Genomic DNA, 14,927 nt, shown 5'->3' on the forward strand with positions numbered 1-14,927 from the left:
TATTGATAGAAACTGCAGACCTGCCGCGTCTTTTGCGTGTTTTTAATGGACACAAATCGAAAAAAGCGCTTAAAACGGTAAAATCGCAAAAAGCGATAGAGACGCAAAAAACCCAAAACGCTAAAAACGCTTTCTATGTGGCCGTGGGCTTATTGTTTTCCTAGAATCCGAAAATCAATTAATATATAGGGTGTTAATTAAATCGTCTAAATTAGAAAAAAAACACAGCTTTAATGTATAACTTTTTTGGGGGACACCCTGTATAATTCTATATATTTTTATAAAATGCTTTCAGTTAACTTATATATGCGGCCAAAATTTCAATTCGATATAAACTACCGTTCTCCTTGGAGCTTCCGCGGCGTATGAGAGGGTCCCCCCGTTTTGAATATTGAATAATAAATTGATATACAAACAGAGATATTATTTAATGACAAAAAAAACATTTGATTTCGTCTAGACTTTTCTAAGTAGTCCCACGCAAAACTCGAAAACTGTTTACGTTGCAAAAATATTCCCTTCGAATAATGTTTGTGTATTACTTCGCACTTTCAGAGCCCAAGCGAAAGCAAAAGAAAATTTAATAAAACTTAGAGCCTCCAAAGAGAGCCGCCGGCTTCGTTGGGATTATCTTAAATGGGAATAAATAAAAGGTTGTCTGCGCGCCCACACAGAAGCGAAAACATAAATTCTGAATATCTGAAAGATGTCGAAATTAATACCCTTTCTTGACAGAGCCTTACATAAGTGCTGTTTCAAGTTTGAATGTAAATGTATATACCATCAAAAACATAAAATTTGTGAGAATTTCATGTCTCGAAACGCAGTTCCTCAGCTAGAAAGACTCGTGAGATCTCATGTAAAAGCAAGTCAGTTATTGCAGTTAGAGTCTATGGAAGTGTACTCACTTCGGCGGTACATATACTAAAATTGGAACGACACAGAGAAGATTAGTATGGCCCCTGCGCAGGATGACACGCAAAATCGTGAAGCGTTCCACATTTTTCCCAACGTATAGTTCCTTTTTTCGACCACTTGTTTCTCCAAACATTATACTTCATTCTAGATCCGATAGTCCAGGGCAAATTTTTTCCAATTTTTGCAAAGCTCACAACATCACTATTCCTGAATGCATGCCACTTCGAAATGTCACCAGTCCTCCCTGGGAATTAATTGCCCCATTAATGAATAATACACTCATCAGACTAGACAAAAAAAAGCACCCCTCCATCTTTAATAAAAGCGTCATTTTACGGTATTATTCAAGATCTATCTCCAGATTATAATATAATACACACGGACGGTTCCAAATTCTCCCAGGCAGCAGGATGCGCCGCATTACATAACAATATATCTTATAAATATCGCTTGCTTCCTACCACCAGCATCCTTTCTGTCGAACTTTTTGCTGTTAAGGAATCACTAAGAATAATCTCCAACCTACCTCCTTTCAAATGGGTGATATGTTCAGATTCACTAAATGCATTACAATGCGTAAACGAATTATCACCAAAACATCCTCTAGCCTTTAAATCGCTCGACTTGAATCACTTTTCAATATCTAAAAAGATGTGGGCATAAGAGGTAATGAAGATGCTGATAAGATTGCTAAGACTGCGGCAAATGATGGAGATTTATACCACTTGCATTTTCTATCTCTGAACTTAAATTTCTACATATGTCCACAATAAAAAGTGGTATCCAGGCAGAGTGGGAAGTAACAGGAGATTCAAATAAGATATATGAATGTAAACCTCAATTCTTTCAAGTTTCTGTAGCTCGGTCACTGTCCAAAAGTGAGAAAGTCATTTGGAATCGGCTCAGGTTAGGTCACTGCCATTTCTCCCATTCTTTCCTTTTAAAAGACGATCCCCCGCCTAACTGAATAGAATGTCCCCCCTCCTAATAGAATATCCCTCCTTCAATAACTTAAGACAATCATTTGGTCTGAATGGCGATCTGGCTTCCGTTCTTGATGCTTATAACCTACATTCTTTGTTCCAATTTATTAGGGCATCGGGTTTGGGTTCATTAATATAGTTTAATTTAACTTTAATTTGATCCATACCGCCAAATGGCCCAGCAGCTGATGCGGCTTATATAAAATCCTTCTTCTTCCTTTTCTATGGAAGTACCTATTTAATAACTTTATTATAACATTTTCAGTTACCTATCTAAGGATATCGAGTTGGCGAGTCATCTACTCGAGGGAGGAGGGCCATGATCAGGTCACAATAGGAATTGATCTCAAATCCAATGAGGCAATAGAGAATCCAGTGAGCATTTAATTCCTTTAAGGAAAATGTGTTCTAGGTGACGTCGTTGTTACGTTACCAGGCCCTCCTTTTGCCTGATTAAAATTCAATAAAACGCAGATACGTAACTGTTTCCTAATGTTCCTTAAATGTGACAAAACTTTGCACACTGGGGAAAGAGATATATATCCTCTATTATAGATCCGGAACTACACCGGTATCAGGTTAGGTTAGGTTAAGAAGAGATCAAGATAAAGAGGTGGCGAAAATGGAGACTGATCCCCCAGCCTCCACATCAAGGGTACCTTAGCCGGAGACTAGCTCCTCGACTGTGAAGGGCACAGAGGGCTAAACTCCAACCGTGGAAGGGTGTATACCATCGTAGGAGGTAGATGTTCACTCCTTGGAGAATGAACAGTTGCCCTCAGAGGAGGATGGGAAATATCCTGTCCTTCCTACATGAGTTATAGACTGTGTGATAACTCAAGAGGTGGAGAAAGGCATTGGCCTAAGAAAATGTGAAGATCATAGACTTATCAGCCTGATGAGCCATTCCCTAAAAATATTTCAAAGAGAATTTACAAAAAATGTGAAAGGGACATAAGCGATTCACAAATGGGGTTCAGGCAAGGGTTAGGTACAAGGGAAGCGATAGTTGCAACACAGGTGCTTGTCCAGAACTGCTACGATCAGAGAAAGGATGTGTGCCTGTGTTTCATAGACTATGAAAAGGCATTCGATCGCGTGCAACACCACAAATTAATGCAGCTACTCAAAATGCTTGATATAGACCAAAAAGACATACAATGCATCAAAAACTTGTACTGGAACCAATAATTACCTTAAAATGGATTATTTCTTTTCGAAGACACTAAACATACACTAGTTTCACTGAAGAGATCTGATTATATTGGCTTTTGTCTAGGGTTAGGATAGGTTTTGAGAGAGGAACAATGTTCAGTATTGTCGGGAAATGAGGTGTGCACGTTCCGGGTAAAGAGTTTCTAATTATTGCGCATGATCGGGTTCATTGAAAAAAGCCCTGGCAGAATTGTGGCAGGCTAGACGCGGTCACGGGGTGGAATAGGGTGGATTTTCCGATGAGTGGCGTAGGTCGTGTCGATAACAATCTTCATTTATAAGATAACAATTTACATAACTTAGGTTAAAAAAAAAATAGTTAAATTTAATTAGGAATAATTGGATATTGTTTTAAGTACGAGCCGCCAGTTTGTAAACTATTGTTTCATTTTTGTGCTCAGAATGCTCTTGAGACGCTGCTAATCCTGTGCCAAACCAAACCAAACCAAAACAAACAGCACAAATAAAATTGGCCAATACCATGTCCAATCCCATACAAGTTAGAAGGGGGGTGCTACAGGGTTTGGCTGTCTCCACTCCTATTCAATTTGTACTCAGAGGCTATTTTCCAAGAGGCTCTAGAGGACGTGGAAATGGGAGTCAAAGTTAACGGAGTGTGGATTAATAACATCCGCTACGCCGACGGAATGCAGATAATATACACGATCTACAACAACTGGTCAACAAGGTAGGAGAACAGAGTAAAGCAATGGGTTCAAACATAAACATCAAGAAAACTAAATTTATGATAATATCGAGAAATCCAGATGTGTTTAAAAACTCCATTATAACATTTAATACAAGGCCCATAGAGATGGTGGATAAATTTAAATACTTGGGCATCTGGCTCTCCGAAGATTGGATATCAGACAAGGAAATTAAATGTCGCATCGAACAAGCTCGGTAGGCATTCTTGAGGTTCCGAAAAGTACTTGTCTGTTCTTTGACCTTAACCTCAGATTAAGATTCGTAAAGTGTTATGTGTGGTCGGTGCTCCTTTATGGTATGGAAGGATGGATATTGAAAGCAGCTGCCATTAATAAACTAGAGGCTTTCGAGATGTGGCTATATCGCAGAATTCTGAAGATACCTTGGACGGCTAGGTTAACAAATGAGGAAGTTCTGAGACGTGTGAACAAACAGGGCGAATTGTTTGAATTGATTAAGAAGAAAAAAACCGCATACCTGGGGCACATAATGCGAAACCCCAAATATCAGTCCTTGCATCTGTTAATCGAAGGCAAGATCGAAGGCCGGAGGGGTATCGGAAGGAAGAAAATGTCTTGGCTGAGGAATGTTAGACAGTGAGCAGGCCTACACGATGTACAGTCTATTTTCTACTTAACCCTACTTTCACTTATTCTACATTCCACAACGGTTAAACACTCCAGTTTCTACAGAATAAATTCAGTAGAAGTAAATAATTATATAGATTGGTTGCATTTTAATCATGTACTAATCAAATTTTGATTTGTGGGATTCATTAAATATAACACATGAAAAGGTTGGTTATGCAATAAAAAATAGATGATAAAGATTACAGTCAGAGATTAGAATCACACATATAACGAATTATGAGCAATAATTTTTAAACATCCGCAATATAATTTAACTAGTACATCGAAGTTGTTAATGTTAATATTATTAATACTTCTTTATTTTATTTAAACATTTATTTTCATATTTTATTTGGAGAAAAGGGAAATCTCGCGTACTATTTTCACTTCTGCGGATATAAACACAGCGGCAACGCCACACCCAATGCAAATAGTGTTCGGTGGAATGGTTTTTATTGGGCCAAATATTAAACCAAAACATTTCTCTCCCTCTGTGTAGCGCTTCCGCTTTTAAATCCGGGCCCTTTCGCATAATATCACAATTTTTGTTTAGCCACTGTTCCAGTTTGCCCCATTTTTATAGATACGCTCAAACAAAAGTTCCCGCAATATACGAATTTTTCATATTTGAGCTTGAGCAGATTTAGACTTTGTGTAGTTTGAACCAGTGACAGTTGCTCAATAAGTGCATTATGTGCTGCATACGAACCCCGAACGTACAAGCTACCGTCTCAAATAAAATACTACTCCATTTAGTTAAAAAAATGGTAACTTTTTATATATCACTATGAGGTAAGTAATTAAGAAAATTTCTTGTTAATGGTTTCAAAAACATTTTATAAAAAATTCAAGGTTTCAAACATTATTTAACAATTAAAAGGAAACCTTCTTCATAGCCGGGACCTGGAAAAGACAGGAAAGATAAATGGGGATATAGCCAAAACTGGAAATTAGGGATTTTCATAAAGCAGAGTATATTATTGTTTCGTCCAGAGGCACACTAATTTAATTAGTAGAGAAAGAGCTAGTACTGAAATGAAAGGAAAGACAGAGTGGGAAAATTTTGTTTACCATAAGGCATTTCTACTAGCAGCTCATTTTTTTTGTTCGAAAGTTGAACTTAATGAGAGAGGTTGAGATAAATATAGTAAAAAATACTGTGAGCATGGTACATAACGATTCAGTATTGATCTGCGAAGTCCCTCGACAGGATTTTATCCAATTTCAGCCATTTTCCATTTTCCAGCCTGAGGAAGATGCTCCCGAAAGGAATATCGGAAGCACGGGTCGTCTACAGGGTGTGTCAAAAAACATATGCCATATCTCGTGGGGAGATTCCTCACGTATAAATATATGATCTATTTTTCATATCAACATAAGTCCGATTCTGCTTTGTTTCGTAGCTACAGGGTGTTAAAATCTTATTATTTTTTCAATTTATTATAATTTTAGAGTTTCGAGTGGAATTTTGAGGGTAAAACTATAAATGCGACATATTTTAAAGCTAAAAAAGTGGTGACATATTCACCAGGGACGTGCATATGGGTTATCACTGGAATATATTTCTAAAAAAAGCATGTACGCCACTGATTTTTTTTTTCTTGCTAGTGAAATAGTGTAAGTAGTTTAATACCGATTATTTCCCTCATCGTGAAATGGACCAATCAGCTAATCTAATTTTTCGAATAAATTTTGTTTAGATAAGCGATTAAATCCCAAAACCAGTTTAACCGCGATTATTTTTTCGGCTTCCTTTTGAGTTTTCTTTTTGTCGTTTATCACTAATTCTGAGAGATTTTGACAACAGTTCATTTAAAAACATCGATTTGTAACTCATACGTATGACTTAATAACGATTTTAATCGGTGAAAACCCCTTCGATATTATTTTGAACAAATAAGTGGAGAAAAATACGTCAGAATTTGATATGTTGACATGCGAAACGGTCCTCGATGCATTGTTGGGATGCGTAACCAAGGTAGCAGAAGCACAAACATTACTTACGAAACGTCATTTTGAAACGTCTTTAAATTTTATTTACCGCTGTAGTGAAAACGAATTCGCGGTTTAGTAATATTTCCGGCGACAATATCGATTTGCCAATTCAAAAAAGTGTACCAATTAATACTGTAAAAACGCATGCTTCAGTGTGGCTAACTCATTCAGGAAATAATCTAGCCGTGTATCACTCAACCTATAAATTTAATTGATTAAACCAGAGAGAAACTAATAACTAAAGTAAGAGGGCTTGTGGAATAGGGCATTTCGTAGACAAGTTTATTTTGTCATCGCGCATCCCAGACGCGCATAGCGTTTGGCGGTCACAAAAGGAAGTTTCAAAAAATATATCTAGCTAGAAAAAGAATGGACTCTGCCATAATGAAAAATGGTCCTACACAAGTGGCGCCATCTATTGAGTAGGGCTTGTTTTAATTGGATTGAAGCGCGGGCTTTTTAAATGAGTGTATTTATTGAATTTTACTCTAAAATAATTAAATTTGATTATTAAATCTTTTTTTTACACAAATTCAACAATACTAATAACAAGTATCGCTGTGATGTGTAAAAAATAAAATTTAACAGTATAATTTATAAAATTATTAAATAAAATTAAAGCCAAACATGTAAATTATTATTTATTATTTAAAGTTTTTATTTATAAGGCAAATATTTAAACATCGTTTATTATAATAAAACAAGACCAACGTAATACGTTCAAAGTTTTGTAAATGGAGTAAATATAAATAGGTACTTAAATGATGGCAAAAATAAAAGACTTACATTAAATTTTTAGGGCCACAAACAAAAAGAATTGTCTAATTAAAACACATATAACAAATTGTAACAAATTATAGTTTAAAAACGTTTTGATAATCATTTGATAATATTATGATTGGCGCTATGACAACGACAATATTTTTTGAGAATTTGACAATAGTATGACAATGGCCGTTGGAAACTATGGAAACTACAAAAAATTATGATTTAACGCCATCTGGCAATAACGAGTAGCAACTTCTTAACCTAAAAATGAATTGCACTACCACCTAGCGCCTGAGGCTGGAACTATTTTATTTGAAATTTCCATGGAAACGGTGAAACCGCTTTTACTATTTCACTTTACCGCCCCTGGGAAGTTTTAATCTTCGGAAGTTAAACATTTGACAGGATTAATTAGATTGTCAGTAGCTTTTTCTATTTCTTAGCTCTAGAAGGAGATAACTAAAATCTGTTGATAATCCGAGCAAATCGGAGTAATAAATTGTTGTATTGACAAAAAAATAAACATGTTTACTAAGATTAAGTAATACAAATTATTTTCTTCAACTGCTAGGTTCTTGTTATAGAATAAAGACTATCAAAAACATTGAATACCTACGGGATACCGACTGATACTCTGTGCGAGCTCCAAACCATGCTTCCCTGTTCACTCCCAACCAAGTTAGATAAAAAAGATACTGAAGATTGCAGCCTTGAGTTGGAGTATGGCAAGGAATCTGGAGTTAAATAAATTATTATGTTCCTAAACAGTATTTTATTTATAGGTTTTAATGCTTTAAAGTCTAATAATAAATTTTCGTTACCAAGAAAATAATCTAAAAAAACTACGAAGATTTCTTATTATAAACTTGAAAAATTAAGATTCGGTTCAAATATACAAATTTTAAACTTTTGGCGCCAGTATATAGGTATGAATGCAACCTACTATATCGATAATGCGCTCATAGTTCGGGTTAGACGCCAAAGGCCGCGCCACTAACACAGTCTTCAAAAATTAACGTTGATCGGTCTCTCTAACTTTAGTTATTAGTGTTCTATCTGGATTAAACTACTCAAATAATTTTTGCATGATTTTGCTTTTTAGAAAATAGTTTCATGCACAATCATTTTAAAAATTGTAATACATCGAAAGATTATTAAGAATTTAACAACCTGTAGCTACGAAACAAAGCAGAATATGACCTATGTTTATATAAATAAATATTATTTTTACGTGAAGAATCTCCCCACGAGAGATGGCACATGTTTTTTGAAACACCTTGTATAAGGAATCTTACTAAAAAAGCGCAAATTTAAAGTGGCCTGTAATCTAGCAATAATAAGTAAAAATAACTAAATATCTTTCATTAAATCAATTTAACTTCTGACTGTTCGCGTCTTTACTTATAAATTTAAATTTAATCTCTGACATATTTAAACAAAAACAAAAAACGGATAGATATGATGAATATCTAAAGTAACAGGTTGAAATAATGCTATTACCAATAAAAAAATAATGTATTATACGGTATTAATATTTAGAGTTAAAATAGTGCGCGGGCAGGTGAGAGCGTTCAGCGATGAAGTAGACGAATTAGATCGTTTTATTTGGTGTGTGCGCACGAAAATCCTGTTGAACGAAAGAGATAGACTTATGCAAGATAGATATTTCTATTTCTTTCCTTTAGCTTCACTTTCCACTCATTGTGTAAATGCGGTACTAGCAATATCTATACTAATATAATATAAAATCCCAGATAAAATCCTTAAGTGACTCACTAAGTAATCACGATCCTGCTCAAACCACTCAACGTAAGAAGCTCAATTTTGGCACACAGGTTGATACTAGGGTGTAGAGGTTCAATAAGAAAGGATTTTTCGAAATTCCAGTTCCAAGGGGGTGAAACCACCCCTCAAATATTACAATATTTTTTATTTAAAAAACGGTCAAGTTTGCGAAAAAACGCTTAAACACGTATATTTTATTTTGTTTTTTACATATTTTACGATTTTTTAAAAATGTATACAGGGTGTTTCAAAAAATCTGGTGATTGATTAATCACGATCCTGTTTAAAGCGCTTGACGTAAAAAGCTGATTTTTGGAAAACGGATTGACTTTAGGGTGTAGAGGTTCGATAAGAAGGGATTTTTCGAAATTCGAATTCTAAGGGGGTGAAACCATCAAAAATAAATAATTATAGTACAAAATTCATAGAATAGCTTCATTCAAATTAAGCGGTATTGTATTTACTCAAATAGACAAAATAACCCAATTTCTCTAACTTCATCTGGATATTCTCTTCTTGCCAGACACACACATACGTAGATATTCACATGTACGTAAAGTACGCGAAGAAAATTAATAATGAAGCCTTTCTGCCATTTCCTAGCAACAAATTTATAGGTAACCTAATTTCCTTATGCTGATTAAATTTTCCTGCTTCTGCTCTTGTTCGCTTTATTTATGAAACTACACGTGCTTCAGAAGCTCGATGAAAATAACACAGAACAACCTTCATGGAAAATAATTTTTGAAAAATTGAGTAGGATTGCTGGGAATAAATAATAAGGAACATACAAGAAAATTATGGAAAATAGACAATAAGTATAATATGAAGCGATAAATAATGATTGAAAATAGATGGAGAATATTTTAACCATCTAAAATTCGCTGATGACAGAGTTCTAATTGCCAATAGTCCTGAAAAACACCCTATTACAAGTACAAATTAACAAACTAAATACAGCCAGCAATAAAGTGGGTATCAAAATGAATTTAGCAAAAACTAAAGTAATGTACAATGAACTAGTGGACAGAAAAGAAATTTAAACAAAAAAAAAACATAAATAGGCACTAGAAATAGTAGAAAAAGATATATATATTTGGGACAACTAAGACACAGCTCGGGATCTCTACTACCAGAAATTAACAGAAGAGTTAAGTTACTTATGGAAGAAACTCAATCATGTTCAAATATAGAATGCCACTCTATCTAAAGAAAAAAACATTCGATCAATGTGTACTATCAGTCAAGACCTATGCATGTGAAACCTGGACACTTAAAACGGACATCATAAAGAGAATGCAGGTCGTACAACGCCGAATGGAACGAAATATGCTGGGAATAACCAACAGAGATCGTAAAAGAATGGATACGACAAAAGACCCAGGTAATTGATGTCATCAACAGAGTCAAATCCCTCGAATGACAATGGGCAGGATACCTGATAAGAAGAACAGACAACAGATGGATCACAAAAATTACAGCATGGTACCCATGAGGAATTAAGAGACCTGAGATGGCACCATGATATTAGGAAATTATCACGTATAACTTGGGCCTGTATAGTCAACAATAAGCAAAGCCACAAAGGCTCTCATGATATGCAGAAGACTGGCGGGAAATAGGTGGGGCTGCGCCCTTAACATTTTGCGCTAGATGTATACCATGATAGTAAGACCCATGATTACTTATGGAGCAGTTGCTTGGTATACAAAACTAGAGCAACGTACAGCAAGGCAAAACCTGTGCAAAGTACAAAGACTGACATGTATCTGCATTACAGGTGCCATGAGAACATGTCGAACAGCAGCAATGGAGGTCATTCTAGACCTAACACCACTGCATATTGTCGTCGGTAGTTATGCCAATGCGACGATGCAATGATTAGAATGGTCATTGACGGAAACAGTACTGGAAGAATTTTCAGGGCCTTGGAACACCCTCAAAAAGAAAATTCCACTTCTCCAACACCCAGTGGATGACATACCAATAATTTACAACTTTGAGAAATATATCACTGTAGTATTGAGCAATAAAAAGGATTGGAAGAAAGAAACGCTTACTCAGCATATAAAAGACCATACCATCACGTGGTATACTGATGCTTCCAAAACCAAAGCAGGGACGGGGATAGGAGTATTTGGGCCGAAAACTGAATACTCCGAACCAATGGGCACCTACGCCAGTATCCTTCAGGCAGAAATTTGCGCTATCGAAAGATGCGTACATTTTATCTTAGATGGGAACTATCGAAAACAGGAAATTGCCATCCTATCCGACCATCCTATTGCCAACGCGATCAACTCAGTAACCATCAATTCGAAGTTGGTCAAAGAATGCCTAGAGAAGCTCAACAAATTAGGTAAAGAAAATAAAGTCCTCCTACTTTGGGTGCCTTCTCACCAAGGGATAGAAGGCAATGAAAAAGCAAATGATCTAGCTAGAAAAGGAGCGAACACTCCACTAACTAGAGCAGAACCGTTCTGTTTTCCAAACGGGAACCAAGTGAAAGCATAACTGAAGAATCTGAAAGATTCCATCCGTCACTTGGAATGGGTGTCCTCCAACGGTCTAAGACACTCGAAAAAGTTCCTTAGAACTTATGACCGAGAAAAATCAAAGGCTTTCCTTGATTTAAGTAAAAACAATCTTTGGATTGTTACGGGGTTTCTAACAGGACACTGTCTCCTCAACGAACACCTCAGTAAGCTGAAACTGAGAAACAACGGCGAATGCAGATTTTGTGGGGAAAATGGGGAAACATCAGAACACCTTATCACTGAGTGCGCCGAGACGACGACCATTCGTGCCATGAACCTTGGTACGTCTGATGTCGAGAATGGAGAGCTGGCCTCTGTGGAGCCGTCTCAGATACTGGCTTTTGTTAAAGCCCTGAGACTGTATGATGAGTTATAACTCGTTATAACTCAAGAAGGGGGAACACACAATAGATCTATAAGGTCGCGGTGATTAACTCCTCTCCTAAACATTCTACATTCTTCTACATAGTCAACAATAGAGAAGAATGGGTCCACCTACAAAGAAAGTATGAATTGAACGAGGGACACCATAATGGGAAATACTTGAATAAGCTGAAAATAATGATGATGATGAAGTAAGAATCTACTTTGGTTGCTGAAGATGATTGATTTGTTAACACTTGGTACATAACAGCAGCAAATTCATCATTTGTTGAAATATTTTTACAAAAAAAATTATCCTTGATGACCTGTGGGTATAATTGATGGAGTGACCTTTTTGTGTAAGTATCGATCGATGGTTCATAGTTCATAGTTTAAGTTAGAATAAAAAGCAAATCTATACAAGATAAAATATAATTAAGAGTGATTTACTTAATTCTAATTTACATATATAAATTTAAATAATTAAAATACATCTTAGAAACTAAATTCCATTATCACATTAACTACAACAAATATTTTGGCTCCTCTCACTTAAATCTGAAATTTCCCACTTCATTTAGAAATAGTTTTATGTACTCCTCATGATATTTGATAAATGCTGCCATGGTAATTGTAATTTATTTGTTATAAAGCTCATCTTGGCATTTTGTAACAGTTCTTTGTACAAGTAATTCGGATAATTTTAACGTTTATGACTTTACCAGTATTTTATTATTTTTTTTACTTGACTTTGTTCGTTTGACAAATCTGTTTGACTTACTTTGATTGTTTTTTATTTATAACATTTTAGCTTCGGGGCCTGAAGATGGGATTGTTATTTCCGAAACATGTTGCCTAGAATTTTTTTAAATATTAGAAATTTTAAATTATTTTTTTATACAAGACTATGAGTTTGACTCGCATAGAGGATTTTGTTTGACTCAGTAGATAATTTTAACTAATTAAGAAGAATATTCTGATTGCCACGGGTTTTTTAAGAGGACACTGTCACCTCTATCATAACCTTAGTAGATTTAAGCTAAGAAACAACGGTAAATATGCAGATTCTGTGAGGAAAATGAGGAAATACCAGAACACCTCGTCACTGAGTGCGCCAAGATGACAACCATTCGTGCCATTAACTTTGGTACAATTGATAACGGAGATGGAGAACTAACCTCGTCTCTAAAAACGACTCAGATACTGACTTTTGCCAACCCAACCAACCCTTATACTGTATGATGAGTTATAACTGGAGGAAGCGGGACACATTAAACCTGTAAGGTCGCAGTGATTAATCCCCTCCCATGTAATCTTCAGTTTCCAAAATCACTTTCCCACATTTGAAAATAAAACAATTACTACGAAAAACGGCGGTTTTTGTGTGAATAAAATCGGCGGTCTGTGTGCATCGGATCCGTTTAATCTTCCATAACCGAATCGGGTAAATCCACTTGGAAACTAAATCGATAACGTCAATTACGGGCGACGCCAACTAACCGACCTTATATCCGGGATAAGTAACGTTCGCACCCGCTATCGCCAATGCCGCCGGTTGCTCTTTTTTTCTCCGTGTGGACCAGATAGAACCAGTCCAGTAGCGGACATTGAGGGTGGCCAACACCTAACCCATCCTAACCTCTATAGTAGTGCAAGGTTGACGGCGCGGCGCTCTAATTGGTCATAGCGTTTTCGCGCCACCTTTCATCCGTAAATTTTTTACCCCAGCCCGTCAACGGAGAAAGATCGTACGGACGTTCTGACACTTTTTTGACAAATTTAATCCAACCTTACAACCCTACAACCTTAGGAGGTGCCCGGTGGCGTAGAGGTACAGGCTCTCGTCTACCAATCTCAAGGTAGTGGGTTCGAAGCCCACACCCGGCAGTTCATCAGCCGATTATTTTTATTAAAATAAAAATAGTTTGGTCGACTCAGCCTTAAATGAGTACTTTGGATTCACAATCCTGTGGTAATAATAGGCGGTTGAAGCGTAGTGCTAGCCACATTACCTTTCTTGTATGCCGAACGGCTCTAGTATGGCAAGCTGTACCTTGCTACTCCCAGGACGTTAAACGCTATATACGGGAGCTATATTATAATGTAACCTTAATAAAAATATAATAGTACAAGAGCAAGCACTATCGAGAAAACGAGAATTTTAAGAAAGCTGGTTCTTTAATATACCTTTTGCTATGCTCTCCTATGCTTCTCTGACCAAAGTGCGGGCCGTCGGGCTGCCGGTAGACTACGGTTCACTATTGCATATCACATCTGTACAGGGTATCCCATTTTTTGTGTGTTTTATGAGATTTTTCGTGTATGAGTAGAGATACAATGATGCGATTTTCACATTACTTTGCTATTTTTTTATGAAACTAAATATGCTACACATAGGTTCGTCCTAGCCTTCTTGGTTCCTGAAATACAGGGCAAATTTGTGATTCGCAGTAGTGAACAGATGTTAAATACAGATATGCGCAGTAGTGAACGCAACGTCTACCGGCAGCCAGACGGTCCGCACTGTGTTCAGGAGAGCATAGCAAAAGATATATTAAAAACAGCTTTCTTAAAATTATTTCTCGAAGATATTGCTAGCTCTTAGATTATAAGTAAAACAGCAAAATTGTTATGGAAATGAAAATATAAAATAACATCAATCACAAGCAAATCGTATATCCGATGAACGGAGGCATGAAAATGCAGTAAATTTAAAAACTGTGTTTGATTAAAAAAAATTAACCAATCGAAGTCTTAAAACTCGTTAAACTCAACCAATAAAATTAATATCGTATCATCGTATCGTCGCCTAACCTGAACAACGGATGCATAAAAATCAAACTTTAGTGCTTAAACCCCGTTTTTCTTTTTGATCATACGGTACTTATATTAGGGTCATAGCTCTTTGAGGTTTGTTAAATTCTCTTTCAAATGAGTGCTGTTTTTGTGCTTTTTTGACTTGCGATTTAGTCTGTCCAATAGTCAACTCTGATGATAGGTGGAGTCAAAACTGGTACTAGAATTAT

At 36.1% G+C, this 14,927-nt stretch overlaps 1 protein-coding gene and 1 non-coding gene across 2 annotated transcripts in view; one reads left to right on the forward strand and one right to left on the reverse strand.

The window, feature by feature from the left end:
- LOC115875371 (neuroligin-1-like) overlaps nucleotides 1-14,927 on the reverse strand; it is a gene marked incomplete at its 3' end in the record, with an annotated part of 252,959 nt that overhangs the window by 13,888 nt on the left and 224,144 nt on the right. The gene's annotated exons all lie outside the window — the stretch shown is intronic.
- On the forward strand, nucleotides 901-1,006 carry LOC115875373. Its single transcript, XR_004049004.1, has one exon. It is a non-coding gene; the product is annotated as a U6 spliceosomal RNA (small nuclear RNA).

This window comes from Sitophilus oryzae, unplaced genomic scaffold (assembly GCF_002938485.1).
Source record: "Sitophilus oryzae breed Bouriz unplaced genomic scaffold, Soryzae_2.0 scaffold_1384_pilon_pilon, whole genome shotgun sequence".
Taxonomy (NCBI): domain Eukaryota; kingdom Metazoa; phylum Arthropoda; class Insecta; order Coleoptera; family Curculionidae; genus Sitophilus; species Sitophilus oryzae.